Here is a 6,282-nt window from a genome sequence, read left to right on the forward strand (position 1 = left end):
TACATTGCCACTTAAACAAACTTGCATCTGTTGCCTTTTTTCCCTCTAGACTGAACCAGGATGGATTTTAATTGCATCACCAACTGTTTCTAAAACACTTCCTAGAGTCTCCATGAGATTCCCTCTGCATAATAAAATCTAGACCGATAAAATAATAACCAAAACCTGTTAGGGCATTTCATATTTTCTCAAAGTCAGCTTTCCTGTGGTCCAGAATGTTTACTTTGCTTCCACAAGCCCCCAAGAATATTTTGAACTAATGATATTGTAATGTCCTGGGTGTTTCTTTGCTTCAGTACTATTAATCATACTTGGTATATTTTCTAGGACTTGGTCCAAAATACCCTCTAACCATCTGAATGCTTCAATAAGCTGTGGAAGAAAGCAATCCTGAAATACCTCTCAAAATGTGTTCCTCCTCTTCATTTTTATATTGAGTGCCATCCAAATCAACATCTGAGTAATTAAAACTCTGCCAGGATCAAATATCCTGCCTTGTTATAGGATTCTCCAATGTATAAAAACATTTGCTGATTCTGTGTTATTTTATTTTAACTACCCTAGAGATGTAAACTCTCTCTGTAGCATCCTAGAATCGACTTACCATTTTATGGCTCTAATTTCTATACAGATTTCTGTGTCAGCCATAATATTTCTTTTCACAAATCAACGTTCTGCCTAACCAGTTCACTTACCTTCTGCTTTAATTTACTTAACCCTTTGGAAGATCCTCTATTCTTCATATTATAAGGTTTTTCTTTGTAAAATTATTTAAAAACGTGTCCTACTTGTCAAATTATAAATATATAAAAAGTATACAAAATCCAAAAGCATAATATAAGTGCACAGAAAAATATTGGCAAGATGCACATGCACAACAGAAAAGAATTTGAATAAGTGCTTCAGAATTTAATGTGATAGTCATGCTAAAGCCTGCCTAACTTCCTCAGTCAAGTTACAGGGTTTGTAGTCACAGGCTCATGATTCTCCCTTGCTGTCAGTAAAAATGCTGTTGCTAGAGATGGATATCTGTTTACCCTTTCAAGTGGAAAACGAGTCTTGATAGATCAGGCAGACAGAGAAACAGAGATCAGAAAACAGTTTGATTACATTTGAGATCCCAGAGTGATTGTAAAATGGGGGTGCAGCTCTCAGGGTGCAATGCACCAGTGAGGGATACCAGAGATGAGAAAAATATCCCAGTCACTGAAGTAAGGCATTAACTGAGAGCTGTCTCAGGCCGTGGAAGAGTGCAAAGACAGCTGGAATTGCAGGGAAGTTACCTGGATAGGTAGGATGAAAAGCCTGCATAAAATCAAGGGTCTTTGTGCAGGATTCAACACAGAATAAGGTACATTTTAGATGTTAATAAAAATGTTTGGAATTATGTATCCTGTGATCCCTGAGCATATCCATGATTTTTCCCCAAACTAAAGCTTTTTCTTTTTTTTTTACTTCACCTACCATCAGCCAAACATAAAATTTTATACTCCTTTTCATTTTTACAGGTACAATCCTCCACATGAATTTTTAAAATATTTCCAGTTGCATGTTTCCCATGTGATACTCATTTCAGGAATCACAACAAACTGCACCAGGTTCATCCTACTAATTCCTCTCAACTCACTAATCAAGCTTCTCATTACCTTCACTAGCATTTGGCCTGTGCTGAATAATCATTTTCCAATTAGCCTTACGCTTCTAACCTAAATGGTTATCTAAACGCAAGTCAGTTATTGCATCCATCTCAATTCATGACATAATCCCCTGATTTCCTTCCTTTGCTGCATGCATCTCCTGCCTCCAAGTCACCTGCAAATGGCTACAAAAACTTTAGGCACTTGGACAGTGAAGTTTTTTTATATCATTTTTCTAGCTGGTGTCTTCTAAGAATCAAGCAATAGTGACAGATTCGGAAATAAAGCTTCAAGTGAGTTCTGAATTTCAGGGAACTATCAGATCATTCACATTAGGATCCAGATGTCCCAAACTGGTGGTATCACCTTAACTTTGAAAGCTTTAAAATTCCCACATGTTCTATGGGAAAAGAACAGCTTAGAAATACACTGGGAGAATTTCAGCCTTGAGAACACCCGGCCCGGGAGATCCCAGGCAGGGTTACCACTGCACTCCTCTGTAATGACTTATGTTGGAGTACGGAAAACCTAGGGGAAGATTTAACGTTGTGGCCCTTGAGGAGCCAGCTCTTGCCCAAAGCACATTCTCCTGATCCCAGTGTCCAGTTACACAGGGCACAACTAAGACTTATAGCTGCCCTCAACTACGAAGATGCCAGCTCAGCACTGTTACAAACACAGCAGACACAGAAATGTGTCCACTTGCTTCTTTGAACCCAAACTTCTTCACAATGATCCACCAAAACCAATTTGGTGTCTTTACATTGACCTCAGCTGTTCTCTCAGTGGCACACAGGTGCACAGCAGTGCCTGGAGAAGAGCACCAGAGGGTAGATGGATGGGCAGCCTTTTCTTTTCTGTTCCACAGCCTGATCATCCATGTTCTACCACTGCTCCTCCATCACACATTTTCACTTTATTTTGTTTTTACCAACCAGAATTCTAATAGTAATCTCCAATATACTCAGAAAACCCTGATAAATATTTTATATTTTAAATACAAACATCTTCCATGGAGTTTAAATCACTTCTCCCTTCTTCCACAAAAAAAAAAAAAGAAGGGAAAAAAAAAAGCAGACTGGGAAAAACAAACAAACAAACCAACCAACCAACGAACCAACAAAAACGAACACACACACACACCCCCAAATGACAAAAAATAATGAAAGACTGAACTTTGCCTTTAATCTATCCTAGTGAAACCAAATAACTTCCCAGGTGCTGAGAAAAATGCTAGGTGGTAAGGGAGAGTCATCAGGACTCCTTTGTTTTAGCATTGGCCTTTGTTCACATGATGATCATCGTGAAGACATGACCATGGAGCACTCAGTCTGCAGATGCTCTGAAAACTGCATTAGTTGTCCACATTGTTCTTTTACCTACACTGGCAAATTATCCACATTAAGTAGATGAATGCTTATAATACCAAAATGTTATTGTCCTTGAAACACTCAGTTTCTTAGTGATTTCAATTCATTGTATACACTGGGGTTAAGGATGCAGAGAAGGAGGTGTTCCTCTGGTTTTATGTTCATTAAAACAATCGTGTATTCATTTTGATATTAATATTCAGGCTACCTGACATTTTGGAACAATTATATATTACTCTTTTTAAATACAAGCATATTTTCTGAAAAAGGATTTTAAAAAAAGGGAGTTTTTCTTGTAGTTTTCTGAAGGCTTTATGAACTTTATTTTAAACAATCATTATTTCTCCTTTTTTTTTTCTCCCACAAATTTTTGTTTCCCTCAGTGAAAAAAGTAAAATATGGAGATCAAAAGAACAGGGATGAAAAACAAAAGAAAAAGAAGAATCACCTCTGATTAAAGATGCATTTTTTAAAATTATTTTTCCTAAATAAATTCCTTTCCACTTCCTGGAATATTTAAAATTGATAACAGCTTTTACATTGGCTTTTTTATAACTGAACAGGAAAAAAATATCCTTTTTTTAGCATTTTGACTGGGTTTTTTTCCTGCAAAATATAGATACTGGCAGAAATATTTCACACATTATGCCCCCTATGATTGTTATAGCTGTATTGTTGCAAAGGATGGAAGGTGCTTCTCTACCTTTGATGAAAGAAAAGGAAGGAGTGAAAGAGGAAGAAAGACATCTGAATTACCTTTACGTTATGCATTACTATCGTTTGAAAGCCTTGTTATTTCAGTTAAGCTTATTTTAGTTAATTCTCAATTTTCCCAGAACAGGACAACACAGTCCAGAGAGGTGGCACAGAGACAGGAGGTCCCTATTCATTTTCAGCACTCTTAGTGATAAGGCTTAGCAAAAGTCTTTCTGAGATGAGTAATGGCAGATTTGACTCTGGGAGGTAATTATAGATTTTGACAAGAAGTTTGAGACTTTGGGGATGAAAGTGACTGTGAAGGTTTCACTGAGGAAACCAACTCCTGACAGGCACAACATGCTCATTACAGAAATTCTGAAAAAGCACAGAGATCTATAAAACAAGCTAGATACAGAAGAACATATTTTTATTAACCCCACTGCTGCTGATGGCAGATGCATCCTCCTTGTTGTTTGGGGACTAAAGTGATTTGTAATCTCAGCTACTGCTGCCTTTTTAAGATTCAGAAGTTCATTTGCTTGTGAACTGCCTCCCATCCTCCCTCTCTCACCCTTTTTCTTTTGAGAGTTAGGCGTGGGGAGTGTGTGTGTGGGGGAATATGAGAAAAAAAAGTGCCATGAAAAATAAATTATGACTGATCAGAAAGTTCTTCCCATAATGCAACTACTAGTTATATTTGCTGCAATCATTTTTTATTGTTTGGGTTTCAACGGTGGTAAGAATAAAGAAAATATCAAAGTGGCATATGCACTTCGTATTCTCAGAATACTTATTTTCAGTATTCTGAAATGTAATGTCTGAGAACTGGAGCAACTTTCTAATTGAAAGGGCTTCCTCCAAGGAAAAGGTCCTTAAAACAGCAGGGCTTCTGGTAGGAGCTCCTAGTGTCTGCAAGTGCTTTAGGCTCTTCAAAGCAGCATCTTTCAGCTGCATCAGACTACTGTCGGGATTGACCATCATGTTACTACAACTCAAAAATACACTGACCAGGCTTTTACTGCAGACTCTCTGACTTGCCAGAGCTTTTGGCGATGGAGGGGGAATAGTTTTCATCACACAGGGGAGAGCAGAGCCCTAATGTCAATTCAGAACAGAACTTTTCCCCAAATAAATATTTTCTTTCTTCCAGTGAATAAGAGCATTGAAATAGAATCTCCAGGAAGAAGGAAATAGAAGCTCTAGGAGTGGGCCATGAAAAGACTTATTGTCAAATCTAAATGTATTTATGATCCATACACTCCTTTATACATCTTGCCACTACCAGATGCAGACCTCGTTTCAGCAGTACCTTCTGCCTCCATTGTGCCTTTTTGTCAACATAAAGCAGCTGTAAACCTGCCTGCTCTGGCCAATTAAGTTGTTTTGTATTTTTGGAGTAGCACAAAGGAAACCCACCCCTCCTTTTCAGTTTTAATAAAATCAGGATATATGGGGCACATAGGAATTGCAAAACTTGGAGTGGAACGAGAGTCACAGGCCAGATTCTTGAGCTGCAATAAAACAGTGGCAATCCAAGGGAGAGATGGCAAATTACGCTAGCTGGGAGTCTGCCTCTGAGATTCCATGAACACTGTTCTGTCAGAAAATAAAATGACATTATTAGGCTGCCTTTCACCAACATTCCCAAAAACATATATCTTCTCAAACCATTTGTGGGAACCTATGAAAAAGGGGCATATGCCCAAGTTCATTTTTATGAGATCGTTTGTATTACTTCATATGAATTGTGAACAGATGCCTCAGTGCAGTAAGGGCTTATCAAGACAGCCTGGGAACTGTCATGTACCAAGAGGATATGCCCCAGACCAGGGGGTCAGCTTGGGACCACTTCATTTCCCTTCAAAGCCTTGTTCTAAGGTTTTGAGTAAAAATCAAATGAGAAATTTGCCCTGGACTTTAGGCCAAGGATATATCTAACCTGAAAGGCATAACGAAAACCTTAATAAGCAGGAGAGGTGTGTAGCAGAGCTGCTCCCAGTGAGGCAACAGGGATTTTGCTTCTCTGGGCACAATTAAGTCATTGATACTATCCAAACTCACTTACTTCACTGCATTAAAAAAGTCTGTGATGTAGATTCCCTCACTGGATTTAGGCACCTAACAGAAGCCAGGATTCATTTAACCTAAATTCAGATATCTGCAATATAGAAATTTCCCCTTGAGCTAACCACCATAGCATTGCGCTGCTTTAGGATATAATTTATGATTGTCTAGAAGCGCCTATTTCACTGGTGTCCTCTACATTTCAGTTATATAAAACCTGGTTTGAGCTTCCTGGTCTACCACTGTGATCAGCAATGAGAGTGTGCAGGATGATCTGGGGAACAGTCCAGAGCATTGGTGATCTGAATTGTTCTTGTGTGGTTCCAGTCTCCCTCAGTGCCAATTGAAAAGGGAGCCAAACTGGTGGCTATCATCAAATAAATAGTTTAAGAGTGAGGCTCACCTCTTGCGCCTCACGTAAGATCCTCATTTATATGTCTGGAATTAGGTGGAAAGCATCTGGGCCTATAAATTTCTGTCCAATAGGGATTTGTGGACTTTACTTTCACTCA

General features: G+C 38.6%; 1 long non-coding RNA gene across 4 annotated transcripts in view; it reads right to left on the reverse strand.

Moving 5' to 3' along the window:
- Positions 1 to 6,282, reverse strand: part of LOC308058566 — a 60,292-nt gene that overhangs the window by 27,577 nt on the left and 26,433 nt on the right. The gene's annotated exons all lie outside the window — the stretch shown is intronic.

This window comes from Falco punctatus, assembly GCF_963210335.1.
Source record: "Falco punctatus genome assembly, chromosome: 2".
NCBI lineage: Eukaryota > Metazoa > Chordata > Aves > Falconiformes > Falconidae > Falco > Falco punctatus.